Consider the following 18800-nt stretch of genomic DNA (forward strand, 5'->3'; position numbering starts at 1 on the left):
TTATGTTTGAACGTCATAGAAGATGCTGTAAAAGATGTATCTCCAACAACTCTAACAATATTCAAAATGACTGATGCTCAAAATTTACTCTGACAAGTAAAAATGGATACTGAGAGGGATGAAACTGATATCTAAAACAATGAAATATTATCATAAATTTTCAGACATAGTATTTTTAAAAATATTTTATTTTTCGGTACTTTTAAGATAGCCCTTTTAAAATCGATAATCTGTTCGATGTTTTGTAAATAGAAGAAATGAGTCATATCAAATTTAAGTAAACTTCCCGTAGGAAACTGGAATCTTATATGGATAATATGGCATTATAATTTTAGAGGATAAAATTTCATCTTCGCCATCGTAGAATGACAAGTGCAATTCAATTTATGATCCTGATGAATCCAATCCACCTGGGTTAAGCGTCTTCAGCTTGTGTTGGATTCAGTTTCTGCTAAAAGGATGCTTGGATCCTGTCTGCTGAACAATACTCACGATTTTGAGGTCCCAACAAAAAAGTTCATGCCTTCAAACTAGAGCTTAGATTCATTTCCATCGAGTCTAGTATTTACTTAAGAGTCATTATTTTTCTGGTGTATCGAAATTTTCAAATAAATGCAATAAATGTAAATTCTCAGAATAAAACACTTTTTCCGCGAGATAGAATATATTTTTAACACATTTTTTTTTTCTTTTTTGTTTATAATAATCACTGAGGCGGGAGTGTGCGTAATTATTATATTATTATATTAATTATAATTATTATATTATTATTAATTATTATATAATAATTATATATTTATTAATATTAATTATTATATTATATACCCTTCAATATTTATAAGAATCCATTTGGGATAGTTGAACTATTCGAAATTCCTGTACACAAATAGACATTCTGCAATCAGCACATGAATAGCAGATTTGAAATAAAATATTTAAACATTTATATTTACACGATTACTCATAATAAAATGTTGTAATTATTTTTTTTATTAAAATCACGCAATCAATAACTTCCAGAGAAACTTCCAGGCAGGAACGTCATCCTCATTATAAGACCAAATTTATAAAATCAGTCCTAAAATAAGTCTCGTGTTGCATTAAAATAGTACTTCATATAATTAAATTACGGAACAGAAAAGTTAAAATAATGTATCGTCAGTTCTGTATTCTTACATTTCTTATATTTTCGATCAAATATTGGCGGTCTTCGGCTTCCTACTTTTTTGTTGGAAATATTGTGTGGCTTAGTATTAATTACATCACTTTTGTATGATCCATTCGGGAAACGGAAGAAAGAAGACGAGTAACAAAATCCAGCTAGGACGAAGACTACATAACCAGCTCTTTGAAGTATTTAATAAAGTTTTTCCGGAACATGTCAGAAAATATTAGTTAGGATTCGGAGCCAAACAGTATCATGGTGTACCTTCATTGACGCCTATGCTACTGAGTCCTCACTTTTTGATGTTCCTTAAGTGAAAATCCGCTTATAGCACATGGAATGATCACCTGTGATTGCTAACCATTTTACAGGCTACCTTTGTTTCACTTTGCCCTCATTTTCTACAAAATCCGAAAGATTTCTTTTCAAATATATCGAAATTATTCTTGCCTATTTAAAAATATTTATATTTACTGCGTTTGCCTCTTTAGGGTTCAAATTTGGATAATTATTTTTGTAGCCCTTTTTTAATATCGGCTTGTTGAGTAGCCACCTTGCATTTATCTTTGGAAGAAGAGAAGGATTGATGAGACATTTCAAGACTCTCAAAAACCGATAAATATTCTGAAGATTTGCTACTTCTCATTTTGTTGTTCCTTGTATAAGGTTGAAGACTGATTTTGTAAATTATAGAAAATGTCTGTATATATTCGAACTCGAAAGATAATGCAATTTATTAATGTCTATGGTACTACTGAATGTTTTAAATATCCCGAAGTCTTCAGTACTAGCAGGTACCATTTTTAAAACCTGTTCACTATAGATGCTGGACTAGATGATAATGGGTAAGCTGTGTTTTTTTTCCCGAGTTCACATGAATATAATAAAGAAATACGAGTATTTTATTTACTGAAGATTCGAACACTTTTTCGACTGAAATATCCATTCTCAATAAATTTCTTTTTTCTGAACAGGTTTATTGCATTATTTTGAATGTGTATCACAATTTATATAATTAATGAGTATACCATGACTGCTGTCGTTTACTAAATTGAAATGAATCAATTTAAAATGTGAAAGTTGTTCATTAACTTTATGGAATTTAATTACTATGAAGTGTAATAATATTACATAGTTTAAATTTTTGTTGAATTAGTTTCTGGATTCGGGAAATTCAACTAAAAATTCGACAATACTATTCTACTAGGATAAAGTCAAGCGTTTCAGTTTTTCTTGGGAATATTTAATTCAAAATTCTATCAAAAACGAAGAATGTTCGAGATTCATCTTATAAATAAGTGTACAAAAAATTCATATAATAGAAAATTTTAGAACTTTCTTTTTATAAAAAAATATCAGATTTGAAAAAGCACCAAACTTGACACAGTTCTTAGTTTTCATAAAACGGAAGAAATCTGAATGGAAAGTAAATAAAAAAATCATTCAAGCTAGTTTTGTGTATAACTGTTATTGAAGTTCACGAATACTTTCAAATAACTAATTTCTATTAAAGAAATAATTTATTTTCATGACTTTGAATATGATTTAGATACAAAAAATGAGAATAATCCAGTTCATCATTTCACCATTGTCCAAGTAGTTTTACTTGTTTATTTAACTTTTTAGTGAATAATTCGTATTCTTTTCAAAGTTAAAAAAATCTATAATGTTGCAGATAGTTGTAGTTTCACTTCTATTCGAAATTACTTTGCTTTGGCACATTATTGCCTCTCGTTCAATATAAGTGTAAAAAAAAGTGGACTGTAAAATTCCCCTGATTTCAAGTCTTTTCCGCATTTCAAGTCTTTTCCGCATTTCAAGTCTTTTCCGCATTTCAAGTCTTTTCCGCATTTCAAGTCTTTTCCGCATTTCAAGTCTTTTCCGCATTTCAAGTCTTTTCCGCATTTCAAGTCTTTTCCGCATTTCAAGTCTTTTCCGCATTTCAAGTCTTTTCCGCATTTCAAGTCTTTTCCGCATTTCAAGTCTTTTCCGCATTTCAAGTCTTTTCCGCATTTCAAGTCTTTTCCGCATTTCAAGTCTTTTCCGCATTTCAAGTCTTTTCCGCATTTCAAGTCTTTTCCGCATTTCAAGTCTTTTCCGCATTTCAAGTCTTTTCCGCATTTCAAGTCTTTTCCGCATTTCAAGTCTTTTCCGCATTTCAAGTCTTTTCCGCATTTCAAGTCTTTTCCGCATTTCAAGTCTTTTCCGCATTTCAAGTCTTTTCCGCATTTCAAGTCTTTTCCGCATTTCAAGTCTTTTCCGCATTTCAAGTCTTTTCCGCATTTCTAGTCTTTTCCGCATTTCTAGTCTTTTCCGCATTTCGAATACATCTGTTTTTGAGCAAATTAAAAACTTGTGCATGTCTTTCGCAAGATAAAATGAGAAATAATGTTAGGTTCTTGTATCAAGGATTTGATATCCACCAGCATTCAAATGAATTTGTTTGTGGCAGCTTAGTATCAAACTGATATAAAATGAGCAAAGCAATGTATTCCTTAATTCAAAATAATTTAGATGACAATTATCTGTATTTATACTACTAATAAAGATGAAAATCATTAGTAAGCTGAATTAGTATACAGAAAAGAAGCGTTGTTACTATTTCTTAAAACTAAAAAAAACTTGAAAAAATGAAACACGCTGAAAAAATAGAGTATCATTGAAAAAAAAATTTTGATTTCGTATAAAAATAGGTTTGTTATTTGTTCCAGAATGGCTGAAGAAACATTTTTTTATTAGTAGAAATAAATATGGGAATAAATTTAAATTTTAGTTAAAAATCTAAAATATGGGGGGGGGGAGAATGAATCTTTTTGTAAATGCCACGCCTCGGTAAGTTACTATTAGCCAAATTTAATCATTTCAGGTCCAAATGTCTGCACGAAGAGCTTTACATTCAATGCATAATGAGCGTCATCAATCCTCACAATTTATGGAAAGCTTACTGGAAAATTTCTAATGAGCAGCATAATGTAGGATGTAAATTTTAACAGTCCATGCTTCTAATAGCACTAAATTAATACGTTGTATGACATGGGATTAGAGGTGACAGATCCTCGACTTGGCTGCGATGCTAAGACTGGCTCGAAGAGGTTTTCTGAAATACAAGATTTGAAAGAATATGAATCTTTATAAATTTTTACCGTTTACCATCGTAAATACAAAGCTGTGAAAAAAAAGTAATGCTATATAAAACATATCAAAGTTTTGTTTATGTTTAAAATATAAACCCTTAATTTTTTGCATTTGCATTCTATAGTTTTATTTTTTTGATAGCACATCATGCAAAACCGTTTCGTGTCGTAGTTTTCTTTAAAAAAAACACTTGAAATTGAGATTTCTATTTCTTCAATTCTATTACTATAACATTTTGTAAACGCATTCAGAGCCGTAGGCGTGACCGATGAATCTTGTGCAATAAAATTATATTATTACCACAGCTTACTTTGAAATATTATTTACAACAAGTAACATTTGTGGCATAAAACAGCTCACTGTGGTGCCACAGAAAAACCCTGTAAAACTAGTAACGCTTTCAAAGGTGCTAAGAAGAAACTCTTTAAATGTACATATGCGAAAATATATGTAGTAATGCCAATGAAAGTTATATTTCCTTCATCTTACGTAAAATGTTATTAAACGCACAGGACTGTAACATCGTTATGTTAGGGCAAGATCACGTTTTCTGCCATGCAGTGGGATGTTCATATATTTTAATATTCTATTGCGTCTTTAACATGCACGTTGCATTCTCATTTGGTGCAGCTTGGTCAGCTCTAGCCCTTGTGCAATGAAAAATTATTCATTCATTCTGTCACATTTCCTATGTTATTGTAAAGCTAAATAAAGCAACTCGAGGAGGAATGTTTACTATTATAAATAGTGGTTCGGTGGCCTAGATAAGAGACAGTGAAATTGCACTTTCTCAAGTTTAGTTCATTCCAAAATTTTATTCGTAATGCGAAATGACCGTAAAGCGAAAAAGAATTTTCGATATGAATCAATATAAAATATGTTCCAATTCGAAAAAAAATAGAAAAAATTTTCTGCAGTTTGTTTATAATTTGCGTAAATATTATAAATTGCATTTTCTCTTATAGCTCATCATTCCGCAAAGATTAAGTGTGAAGTAGAAGCGACACCTTCATCTTTATACCCAACTCTCCTGATGTGATGGATTTCATATATCGAAGTTATCGTCGCTGCCAAGTGTCGTCCTTTCGATTTCTTTTTGAAAATACAATACTGGATCCAAGCTGGTTTCGGAAAAGATCCCCATCTGAATCGCACCACACTGAACCAAGCCATTTTTAGATGGAAGAGGAAGATATTTTCTCTTGGATTTCCCATTCTATCGCATTAGACTAACCAGGTATGTCTATATAATTGTGGCATCTTACCCGCTTAGAGATTACATGCATCGAATATTCAGAAAGTATCAATGTTTCTTCCCTATTCTTTCAAAATACTAGATTCAGATTTTGTTGCCTTCCAAGAATTTACAAATCGAGCAAATTTAATTCCAATCAAGATAATTTTAAAAGAACACGAAAGGCAGTTTGAATACGGAGCAATGGAATTCTTTCAAAAATGAATGAACCGCAAAGCAAGAGTAACCTGGCAATAATTAAAATTCCCAGAAGTTAAAAACGAAAATTAAATATTTTCTGATACAATAATTATTAAAATCATTAAAGGGAATTTTCCAAAATCACAGAAAATGTTGTTCATTTTTATGCCAGTAATTTTCGCTATTTTTTTCTTATTCGGATATCAAACGCTCTCTAAATATGGATTCTTCATAAAATGCTTTCATTTAAATCCCGGTTTAGTTTCATTTCGGTATATTTCTAATTAATAATTCCTGTAGTTTCTACCTAATATTCAAACGTGATCTAGGTTTGCTGATTATATGCTGTTATTCCAACTTTTGCTTATGCATTGTGATATGGTAAATCGCGGATTGAGCAGTAAAAATTAAATTTTTCATCTGGATAAATTTGTTGTCAAAGTAAATTAATATTTAATCGAAAGGGGAATTTTGATGTTGTTGCGCTTAAAATTTAATTTCATAGTTGATACTTGATGTTAGGGCCAAAGCAGAATTTAATTGAATCCAAGATTAATTGTTTTGTAAGAAAAGGAATAAAATGTTGGTACATATTTTAAAACTCCAAGCATTAAAACAATTTCCTGCACTATAGAACTGAAAAATTTCAAATTTCCTATGTTTAGAGAAATGATTTAGTGTTAAATGCTTAAGAACATTTCGAAAATTCAAGGTAAAAATATGCGTGTTGTAAATGAAACTTTTCTTCTGAATGGTAAAAATATAAAAGCAAATTGGAAAAAATACTTTAACCGATTTTTTTTTTTTTGAAATGATAAATTTCTGAGTGATAAGGCCATTTTCCAATTCTGTTCTATTGAAATTCTGATTTCCCTAACATTTCATAGGATGTGAAATAGCATTACTTTGTAGTAGGTGTTATTGAGGATGAATGAAGTGCTTTTCGTTAATTTCGAATCCGTAGTGCCTGATATTGCCGATCGTTACCTTCAACATTCTCTCTCTGTTCGAACTAATTCTTTCTCTTTAAATTTTCTTCAATGGCACACTACTGTTTCACATTAAAATGAAATTCCTTTTTATTAGTAGTGTAGGTCTCCCCTTTTTATTTTGATATCATTCATGTAAGTTTATATTAATGGAAAAAATCTAAATTGCATCAACATATTTGATATTTTTGAATATTTATATACTAAGAGCTATTTGGTTAATATTGTCCGCTTTCATTTCGTTGGAATTGTCTTTATTCAATCAAATCATGAATTCTCGGACATGCTATTACTTGAAATGAGATGTTTTAACATTTCAGAGGGTGTATTTTTATCGTTTTCCGCCTGAAAATTACTTTGTTAAATAAACGTTAAAATTCAATGTTATTAGCTGAAATTTTAAAAAATACTTTGTCTTGTCATTTAAGTGCCACTAATATCTGAAATTTCAGTTTGTATGTTTTAAAGTGTAATTTTAAAGCAATTCCAAGGAAAATGTTAATAGTGCTCCATGCTTTACGTCAGATTCGTGCATCCAAATACGTGCTTTTAAATTTAAGTGTCGAACCATTCGTGTATTATCCAAAGCAAACAGCATTTTAATTAAAATTTGATTTATTCATAATGTAATTTGATTGCAATGAGCCGAATTTTTCTGAGTTCAGAGACATAATCGGGAATTGATGGAGATCAGATTTGGACAAGCTGGTATTGAGAGAAATCCAATATTAAAATTCATAAATTGTCTGGGAAAGCCGTATAGAGTATAGGAAATATTTTTATGGAATTTCGAAAGTTAATACTCATTTGCATATGACGAATCCTGTTTTATTTACTACTAGCCACCTTTGGCTGTCAGCCGGTTCGCCAATCTTAATGTTCGTTAAAATTTAATAATTAAATATTTTATCCAATTCCTACTTTAATAGCTTCTTCATCAAAATATTTTAAAACTTCAAATTTTGATAGTCATATAATTCACTCGTAATATTATAAAGGCCTTCAGTCATAATGTAATATATATCTCTCTAATTTTCTGTTAGCTCCTCTAGAATTTATGCCTTAAATTAAACTGGAAAGGATTAATTGGCAATTAATATAACAATATTTTTTACTGAAACGAAGCATTTTTTTTATAATATGATTACTAAAAACAGTCACTGAGGGTTTAAAATTTAATGGACACTAAAAAAATACCTTTCTTAATTTATGTAATATCTCAAGAATTTGTCAACAAAATGTTCTCAGATTCATCATGAGCAAATTAATTAACAGTGCTTAATTTTAAATGCATCAAACATTAAGAAAATAAAATGAATCGTTTGAAATAATCGGTCGAAAAATCTTTAGCCTAGCCTCATTAGCATGGGAAAACTTAAGCCTTACTCATTTGGAGGTGGGGAAAATGAGAATTTTTTTTGGCGGGAAAGCAAGTTTTTAATTAATAATTAAAATTCTAATTAAAAATTCAAAAACGGGACTTCAGGTGCATACACCAAGGTATACATGTACCAAATTTGGTAGTTGTAGGTCAAACGGTCTGGCCTGTAGAGCGCCAACACGCACACACACATTGAGCTTTATATAAGTATAGATTTCCCTGCTTTAGTAAATATGTAGCTCATCAAAACCATCATAAAGAAACCCTGGGTTCGGTATTTTTTAAATTCTGTTTTCGTGTTCATTTCAATGCAAAATATTTGATCTCCTTGACGCAATGAGGAGTATTGTCGTTCGTTTTGTTCTCATTTTGAAATGCATAATGCGAATGAGAAAATTGCCTAGTGCTGCACATTTTTCACGTCTCATGTTACGCACAGATATATTGTGAGGAAGAGAATTAATGCACTTTATTGGAGTATATTGTGTCTGAAGCCTAATCTTTGCAATGGCGAATTATGCAGTGAATGGAGAAAGCAATGAATACAACATAATCGAATGTGGAAAGGGTCAATGGGAAATATGAAAGCGTGGCAAGTCATTTCGCCATCTATTGTGTTGTAAAACAGAAATGATTCACTCGTCCTTATTCGGATGATGTATGTAAAATTGAGAAGCGGAAATTTATGGAGTTATCGGCATGAGTAATGGCGTGTGTGAGAGTATGGGAATTGTGGCCTGAGGCTGGTGTTAGCAGTACGTGTTGCTTTGAGAGAATCATGGAGCGGTGGAGTAGCTTGCGAATTCTGGTTTCGGAACACGGGGGGGGGGTGACGGCATAGATGTGTGTGGGATTGCAATCTATTTCGAGGGTGGTGCTAGAAGCGGGTTGTGTAATTTCGAGGGTGGTGTTGGAAGCGGCGTGGGTAATGTGTGTGACTGTGGATTGTAATGTCGAGGGTGGAGTTGGAAGCGGCGTGGGTAATGTGTGTGACTGTGGATTGTAATGTCGAGGGTGGAGTTGGAAGCGGCGTGGGTAATGTGTGTGACTGTGGATTGTAATGTCGAGGGTGGAGTTGGAAGCGGCGTGGGTAATGTGTGTGACTGTGGATTGTAATGTCGAGGATGGAGTTGGAAGCGGCGTGGGTAATGTGTGTGAGTGTGGATTGTAATGTCGAGGGTGGAGTTGGAAGCGGCGTGGGTAATGTGTGTGAGTGTGGATTGTAATGTCGAGGGTGGAGTTGGAAGCGGCGTGGGTAATGTGTGTGAGTGTGGATTGTAATGTCGAGGGTGGAGTTGGAACCGGCGTGGGTAATGTGTGTGAGTGTGGACTGTAATGTCGAGGGTGGTGTTGGAAGCGGCGTGGGTAATGTGTGTGAGTGTGGATTGTAATGTCGAGGGTGGTGTTGGAAGCGGCGTGGGTAATGTGTGTGAGTGTGGATTGTAATGTCGAGGGTGGTGTTGGAAGCGGCGTGGGTAATGTGTGTGAGTGTGGATTGTAATGTCGAGGGTGGTGTTGGAAGCGGCGTGGGTAATGTGTGTGAGTGTGGATTGTAATGTCGAGGGTGGTGTTGGAAGCGGCGTGGGTAATGTGTGTGAGTGTGGATTGTAATGTCGAGGGTGGTGTTGGAAGACTCGTGGGTAATGTGTGTGAGTGTGGATTGTAATGTCGAGGGTGGTGTTGGAAGCGGCGTGGGTAATGCGTGTGAGTGTGGATTGTAATGTCGAGGGTGGTATTGGAAGCGGCATGGGTATTGCGTGTGTAAATTGTGATTTTGAAGTTTTGGCGCAGTGTATGAAATGTGTGTGTCAGAATTGTGAAAATAGAAAATGTTAAATGGAAAAATGGTGCCGATATTGTGTATTTCATAAGAATAAGCTACTTCATCTATTTCAGCGTAGCTTAGTTTGACATTACGAACAATATTTCGATAGAACGCAAGACAATTCGAAGTAGAAAAGTAATGCGAAATGAAGCTTAACAGAATGCTTAGTCAATTCTTAAATGTTAAATCCAGTTCATTTCTGAAGGCCTTTGTTAATAATTAAAACAAAAACATTTTGAATTTGAATTCCACCAATCCAGCAGTTATGGATTTTTTTATGGGTATATGACTGATTAATAATGCCGAGTTCCCACTCTGCCTTGGAATATTCTCCCGTCAGAAGAAAGATTGAACAATCAATTAACAGATAAATCGAGTGAACTAATGAAATTTGCTTCGTGACATTATTTCCGAAAATCTCTCATAATGAGAACTCTCAGCTCAAGACAACAAATGCAATTCATAAAGATTGTAGCCAATAAATGTAGTAAATTTTTAATGGTTGAGTAGTATCGACACATAGCATTTTAATGCTTACATTCTGAGGAGCAGAAATAAATTAAATTCATATTTCGTTAAATTTGATAGGAGTCCTAAAAAAATTCGCTCTTTTCCCCATAAAATTTCAAATACTATTAAAATAAAAATATTTATTTCATGGACGTTACAGATTTTCTAGAAAATTTCTTCGAATAATACTTATTCTCATTTGGAAGGGCTTAAGAGGACTTTTAACTGGAATGAAGCTTAGGTTAATTTCAAAATTTCTATACTTTCAAGTAAGTTTATTTTAATTGTATTTTAAATTTAAACGCGCAGTTCTTGCAATATAGAACAATAATTGCTCCTTTTCCATAATGTTCAATTATGAAACATTTCGCTCTTTTAACCACCCTTCTTTCTCCGTCTTGGAATTAAAATCCCTATCTAATATGAAAAGTAATCTTGTGGGCCTCGGCTATTTAATATTCTATATATTCATTATTCTTCTAATTGATATAACAATTTCACATCCCATGAAAAAAAGTTTTGATTGAGGCTTGCATTGTCGATCAACCGTAAACTGATAAGCTATTTCTGATGTTGAAGGCATGTCATTTCTTCTGAATAGAGTAGCTCGGCTTATTTGAACTTCTCTCCTCCCAGAATTTAGAAACAATTTAGTTCGCTCCATATCGCAACAGAAAGGAAGTTTGAATAACCTCATATATCGAATGCGGGGAGAATTTCACTAACTTTCAATGAAAATAAGTAATTGGCTGGAGCATCGATAGGAAAACTTGGGTAATCGAGCTTTAGAGATAAAAAATAAACATTTTTAAATGTAGCTATTCTAATTTTATTTATACAAATTTGGTATTGAACCTCTTTGAACTTAAACATGTAAAAAAAATCATTTTCATAAAATTTTTAAAAATATGAAATGTTTTAAGACAAAGACGTAGTTTGAAAGCAACGTTGCTTGTTGTAAACAAAAAAAGCACAATTTGATCACTTTTCTGCAATTCACCTTCAAAAATTTAAAAACGGTAATCTTTACTTTCTGAATTGAATTACAGTTATGTTTTGAACCTTGAGCTTCAGCGCAGATTATCCTACAAAAGTATCTTGTACTAGAATAATATCTATATAAAAACGGTAATCGCTAGCAATGAGTTGCCGCTGAACTATTTTTAACTATTTGAAACTTTCTAAGATGAATTAAAATATACACGCTTGATGGACGCTTAGATAGAATGAGGAAGAAACATTAATAGTCTCTGGATATTCCATGCATGTGGCTTCTAAACGACGTGAGTGCCAGAATTATATGGGTTTTACATGGTAAAGGCTAATGACAGAGACAAGAACCATGGTGATTGTTTTCTTGTGCCTTTTTCTACAAATGTGCCGATTGAATGAATGTTAAGTTGGCATCTTCAATGTGTAAAAATGATTGGAACATTAGATCTTGAATTTAAACTGTTTCACTAAACCACATAGTTTCTGTTAGATTCATTACATTTTTTAATCATTTGAGTGAAATGGAAAGTCACAGAAATCATTAAAGAAGCAGATTAGCCGTTTAATGGGAACAATTGCACAACGTCATTCACCATAAGAAGAGGGAGGGACTGCCTTTACAGCTTTTGGCAAAAAGCACGGATAGTAGCTGTCCAGATGGCCAAAAAAAAATTTTGTTTCACACAAAGTAATATCGGTAAGTTATGCTATTTATGATAATTGTTATATCGAAATGAAGATTAAATAAAATCGTTTGATTTTATGCAATGGTAAAAGGAACTATAAAAATGTATTCATTTTATTGCATCATTTATTCATAGGCTGGATAACTTTTGACGCTTAATAGATACTAATTTGCGTGATAAAGATATGATGCCAAACACCGTATTTTCTCAGTTCCATACACATGTCATCTATATCAATTTTGCTGGATGCGAGGAAGTATTCGCTTAAGATACGTCTATGTATCCAAAGGCACAGTAAGTACTCGAATTTTATTAATGAAACTGACAAAACGATATGGCATTTGGAAGTTATTTTAATTTGTTCATCAAGAAAGCAAGTTTCTGGTGGGAAAAAAAGATGCGAAATATAATTATTTGAAAGCATTTATCAAAATTGATTCCTCCTAGTATAAGAACTACAAGAATTTGAATATTAAATGCGTGTAATCCATGAGCCAAATTTCGATAGTTGTGTTTCCAAGTAATTACTCGCCTGAAAGGGGAGTCTGCTTGGAATGGTCATCTGCATGTCATCATCGCTAGAAAAATATTGCTTGGCCAGGAACCCTTTCAAATAACCGGTTCCAGCACCTATGAAAAGGTAAAAATATTTGTAGGTAATTTTGTATTGTTTCTGTATGGGCCAAAGTGAAACTTTCTTTCTAGTATGACCAAACGTATTGCTATTAAGAAAAATATATTAATTTTCTTTCAGATTCTTCATTTGTTGTAACAGTAGATGTTTAAGATCATTAAATTCTTGTTTAAGCATCTATTTAAGAAATTTTATAAAATTAAAATTGCAGCCTTACAAAATTAAAATTGATTTGTTTTTAAATGAAATTGCATATTTTATCTCGATGCATAATATGGCTTTTTATTAGAAGAGCATTCTAACTAAAATTCGTTTTCATATAAACCTTATGATATAAAGTATAATCAATAATTCTGCTTGAAGAATAATTAATAAACTGGATGCTCCATTTATTTTCTCTAAATGAATAGGCGTATCGCTAGAAAAAAAAATAATTAGAATCGTCTTTTTTAAAAGAATAAATGAAATGGGTGGGTGAAATGTTTTACTAATGTATTTCAAATACGAAAAGATTTAAAAATTTTCAAGTCATTTTTCCTTTAACTAAAATTTTCTTAGTTAAAAAACAGTTAATTTTTTTCCATAAATAAACTCGCTGGCAAATTCTTTTCGAGAGTTTGAATTACCGGTGCAGATTAAAAGTGCAAAATTGTAATTGCATATACTCCTGCATTTCATGGTATTCTTGATGGATAGTTTCATATCTGTTGATTTAAATTATTTAATTTTTTCAGATTGACATGTTTTGACCGAAATGACCATGGCTCAACAGGAAATATCTGGAACCTACAAGTGGATTTTGGAATTTGGACCCTTTTCAAATTAAATTATGGTCAGAGATCCAACAGATATAATTGATAGTTTCAAAAGCTAGGAATATTAAACCAAGTTCAAAATGCATCGCCTTTAATACTCGCAAATTATCAAGACTTAAATTCAGTCTGCACAGTGGATTGAAAGTGAAAGGTTTATGATCTCTCCATATACCAGACAAGTGGTTTCAAAGAAACGAGGGCAAAATCATGTGGATTTAACATGTGTAATCCGTGATAGAAGAAAATAACCATGAAGATTTCTTCTTATTAAACTATGGAATCAATGTTAATTTGGAGGATTTTTTTTTGTGCAATGACAGCAAGAACTTGTGAGATAACATCCGTTTGCTCCAGTTTACTTGTACTTAAATACTTGGGTGAAATAGAACGTCATATAAAGCAAACAAAGATCAACTAATCTGCATTTGATTCTACAGCAGCGCACTGTGCAAAGAATACATCTGATGTCATCTATTTGAATAACGAAACTCCATCTGTGGAATGAAAGGCCTTTTCAGTTCCAGCTACAAACTCTATATACAAAGGATGTCTGGATGCACAGGAAAGAACGGTACTGAAGTGATTTCGGTAAGTTTTGCAAATTAAGATAACTGTCGTATTAAAATGAAGATTGTATCCAATCATTTGAATCGACTGTCAAATAACTAACAATGTACTTTTTCATTTTGTTAGTTATTTTAATAAGTTAGACAATTTACCGATGCAATTTTTCTGGGAAAAAACGCATCCGCACTTGGTATGTTACGACTTTTTCGATTCCATACTCACGCCCTCAATACACATTAATTGTGCTTATTTCATGGAAAATATTCTCAAGATGACATGCTAAATTCCTGAATTATAATAGAAATCTCAGATTTGACATTTGATCATTTTATTTGAGATTTTCAAGAGATATGTTGCATGGCCAGAAATCTCTTCAAACCTACGGATGTGATAAATAAGTAAAATATGTTCCAGTGTAATTTTGTTTCAAGTCTTATTTCATCCTCCAATTAACTCATTTTTTAGAACGAATCAAACATATTGCAGTTGATATTTAAAATATTATCTTAGTTAATCGTAGTAAGTAATCGGTACATACTTGTATCAGTTAGGTTATTTTCAAGTATTTAAATAAACCAGAAAATTTCATCTACAAACCTACGAAAGAAATACTTTTCAAGCAAAACTTTGGACTATGTTTTGTCTTATGCACGAAAGCGTCTGCTTTGGAGCCTAAGTGGCTTTTGAGAACATTTTGACGACTTTGCAAAATAACCTACTGTATTCAGAAGAATAACCAGTGACGGCAGTTATTGGACGGTTGTTTCAGCATCCATTATTAGCGCCACTTCTAATCCTTGGAGAATAAACTTTTTCGGAAAATTCAGGAACGAAATATTTTTTATTTAGCTAATGATTTAAGTGAAACTTTAATATAAATGTAAATTTCAAAAAGCGAAATGGTAAGTAAGCCGAAGTGTTAATTAATCTACATTTTAAAATTTTTATTTTCATTTCTATGTATAACAAAATTGTAAGCAAATTCTTTTATGGAACAACTGGATAATTGATTTAAAGTGCAAAATTAAGTCACTTCTACTCCAGAATTTAAAGATATTCTAGATATTTTCAGATATATATTAATTCAAATATTTAATATTTTCAGATATTAACAGGAGTTGGCCGAAATGATAGCGGTAAAACGGATGGCATTCAGAATCTTCATCAAGCGAATATTAGAACTCGGTGCCTTTAAAAGGAAATATTGGATGGCGATCCAACAGATGCAGCTTGTGTCTTTGGTCTGATATTAGAGCAAACCCAAAATGAGTATTTTGTGCCAATATATTATCAATGATATGCATGGTGGAAATGTAAATGTATATGTAGTTAACATTACTTGAGGATATCAATACATCTCTGAAATACTTTGTTCTTCTATTTTAAGGTGTTGAATATTTATATATTTTTGGGGAATTCTTTCAATCAATGCGTAATTGTTCTTGAACTTGGAATTCTTGGAACTTGGAAAAGGTTGAAGTGCATGGAATGTAAATCGTTCAAAGCCTGTGTTTGGCATATGAATCAATATTTCTTAACTGTTCTGGAAATTGTTATGCATATGTCCATTTTAATAGCTTCTGGTACATTATATTTCCTTCAAAGTGGATATTTGTATTCTACTCTTTTAGACACAAGTATTTTTTTAAATATTATAGACATATGAAACATTTTTATGGATAAATTAAAATTTGATAGTGTGTTTGATTTTTTGCTGAATATCTAAAACCAATTTCCATCAATTTTTCTTTCAACGCGTATAAAATTGACTTCAAAATTTCATTTGTAACCATACTCTTATTAGAAGTTAACAAGTCGAACTTTTGTTACTCTCCCAGCAATATAGCCAGTGATCTCAACCACTGTCACAGAATTGAAATAAAAAAATATATAACGCCTTAATTTGCATTTGACATTTCTCCATTGTCAACGGAGAATACACTTTCATGATATTGGATGATTTGTTAACATTCTTTTTCATCATCGATTGCATTATTAAAATTCTAAAAATTTAATTTTTTGTCAACCGATTAGGTGTTATTCCTTCTCATCAACATAATTGTTTGTAGACAGTTTTCAATTTTTTGACAGATTTTACAAAGTAGTCTTTCTTTATTTTCATTTATTACTGAATGTCAAAGATCGCGAAAGCAATTTCATTCATTTTTCCTGAATAGAAATTTAAATATAGTGTCAAAGATCATTATTTGAAATTTAATTTCAACACTTTGAGAAATTTTATCACGATTTTTGTAGCTATATTAATCAAATATCTGTACATTGCATCCATTTTCAATTATTTTTTTAAATCAAGATTCTATTCTTATTAAATTTATTAAAAATTGGTGATAATAAATGATTAATAGAACTTCACTTTGTGACTATGAAATAAGTTACCACAAACTCAGTATATTTAGTGTAATGGCTATGTGCGTATAATTCTGATTTAGGAAATATTTTTTTTTTCTATAAGGGTCTTAACATTAGCCTTTGAAATATTGTTTTATAATTTTTTTATTAAAATTTTGATCTGAAAGCAAAATTTGTGAAAATGAAATTTGCTTTAATATGTATCTGCATGTTTATCTAGTTTAAAATATATCAAAAATCACTGCTGTCAATGGCGGGAGAAACGCGTCTGTATCCTGTATGAAAGAAATGGCAAAAAAAAATGCGTTGTCCACATGTCTACTTTGTTTTCTTAAAGATTATTTGAAATTTAAATATTTTCCCATAAATATGGCTGAAATTTATGTTTGCCTACGTGAAACAGTATTGTGCATTGCAAAGATATTTTATGTTTATATATTGAATTTGGTAATATTAATTATTGGAACTGTAATTATTCTTAAATAATGCGATATGATAGTGCTTTCTTCTCTTTTCATTAACTTTCACATTTGAATAATCGTAAAATGCACAGCATTCATTTTTCCTGAACAGAAATTTAAAAACATATCAATGATCGTTAATTTGTAACCTAATTTCAATACTTTCAGAAAAATTTTAACATAGTATTTGTAATTATATTAAATAAGCATCTGTTCATTGCATCCATTTGCAGTTAGGCTTTTAAAAAATATTTTATTCTTGTTAAATTTATTTTAAGTAAATTAATGATAAATTTATTTAAAAAAAAAGTTAGCATTTCAAGTTCACCATTAATCTTATAATAAGTAATGATTTCTAAATCTCGCCATTTTGGCCTTCAATTTTACTTCCATCCGCGGATAGAGGATACTTTGATTGACTCGGCCGGCCAGCCAATCAAAATGTCCTTCGATTCTTCGAAGGCATTTGATCATTGTGCCTGATCATCACAATGATCTATGTACCTTAGAAGAAAATGATTCTCGCGCTTGATTAGCAAGAATCAAAATTTCTAAAAATCTACTCGAGTATAATAAAATATTAGTTGAGGGGAAAAAAGTGAATGGATGCGATGAATGTTGAATAATGTAGGTAAGATTGCTTTCTTTTATTAATAATACGAGTAAATTAAGTTTTATGAGCTTTTCAGAAGATTTTAATTTCAATTTTTATTCCAAGTTATTTAATAAAATATTAAATTATCACTTATTCTAAATTGAATTATGCATTGGAAAAATCTTAGAATGAATGTTCAATTTATATACTATCCTTAAATAATAATTTATATAAATGTGTTTCTTTAATTACATTTTAATAATCAATGCTTGTATTAAATTTTCCATTTCAAGTATGTCAATTTTATGTTAACTGAGTACTTTTATTTTCAAAATTGTTTGAATTCCTTTTAAGCTTTTTGTATAAGACAGCAGTTTGATACCTGTTTAATTTGATATCTGTACTGAATTCTTAATTCAATGCGTTTGTCCTACTTTTTATGTTGTAGTAATTTTGTAAACGATCAATTGTTGTATATTAAACTTGCAAATAAAGTTTGTGTATTTAGAATTCATTTTGTATTTAATTGCCAAATATTCTTGTCTCCTTTCGAATAATTGTTTCGATAAACGTATTAAATTTCTTGAAAGCCACTCCTATAACAAATCCGTGAACTGAATATAAGACGTACATACATACATCCAAGTCCTTTGAAGAATATTGAGTTAATTTAAAGTAGAAAAGCACAAGATGAATGAATAGATTTGTTTCCATCCTTTACCTTAAATGATTTCATTATTTTCAAACGTAAATTAGTTGCATGTAAATCATTGGGATTTAATTCGCTAGTTTAATGAAAGAGTATAGATAAAAAGTTAGAAATAGGCCATGCTCTAGAAATGCATTAGTAGAATTTGACAAATTGGAACTTTTGTCTGCTTTTTAACAATGTGTTCATAGAAATTTCATTATGTTTGTCGTATTCATCTGCTTTCGAATTTCAAACTAAAAACTAATAGTATGTTCGTTCCTGATAGTGAAAGGGTAAATTTAAGATCTTGCTGAAGAATGCATTTTTAGGTACTTTGAACTGGTTAGATGTGAATTTTAAAGTTTGCTTTGAAGTTTCGTTGTTATTTTTCATATTAATTTATCTGAAAATAAATTAAAATGTTCTTTTATTACTTTCTTAAAATCTGTTATTAAATATTACATATAGTATATATCATTTAAATATTATTTTTAATTTGATATCCTGATTACTACTCTTTTCCGCTTTGTAAATTGTGACAGATAGCG

At 31.2% G+C, this 18800-nt stretch overlaps 1 long non-coding RNA gene across 2 annotated transcripts; it reads left to right on the forward strand.

Annotated features, from left to right (window-relative positions):
• The first annotated feature begins 1297 nt into the window (after nucleotides 1–1297).
• Nucleotides 1298–17986, forward strand: LOC129959087 (uncharacterized). Of its 2 annotated transcripts, none has more exons than XR_008783392.1 (4): nucleotides 1298–2010; nucleotides 5266–5537; nucleotides 13488–14156; nucleotides 15241–17986. It is a non-coding gene; the product is annotated as an uncharacterized LOC129959087 (long non-coding RNA). The 2 variants fall into 2 exon arrangements; XR_008783393.1 differs by lacking the exons at nucleotides 1298–2010; nucleotides 5266–5537 and adding exons at nucleotides 9793–12130; nucleotides 12255–12413.
• Nucleotides 17987–18800: the final 814 nt, after the last annotated feature.

Source organism: Argiope bruennichi, chromosome X1, assembly GCF_947563725.1.
Source record: "Argiope bruennichi chromosome X1, qqArgBrue1.1, whole genome shotgun sequence".
Classification (NCBI taxonomy): Eukaryota; Metazoa; Arthropoda; class Arachnida; order Araneae; family Araneidae; genus Argiope; species Argiope bruennichi.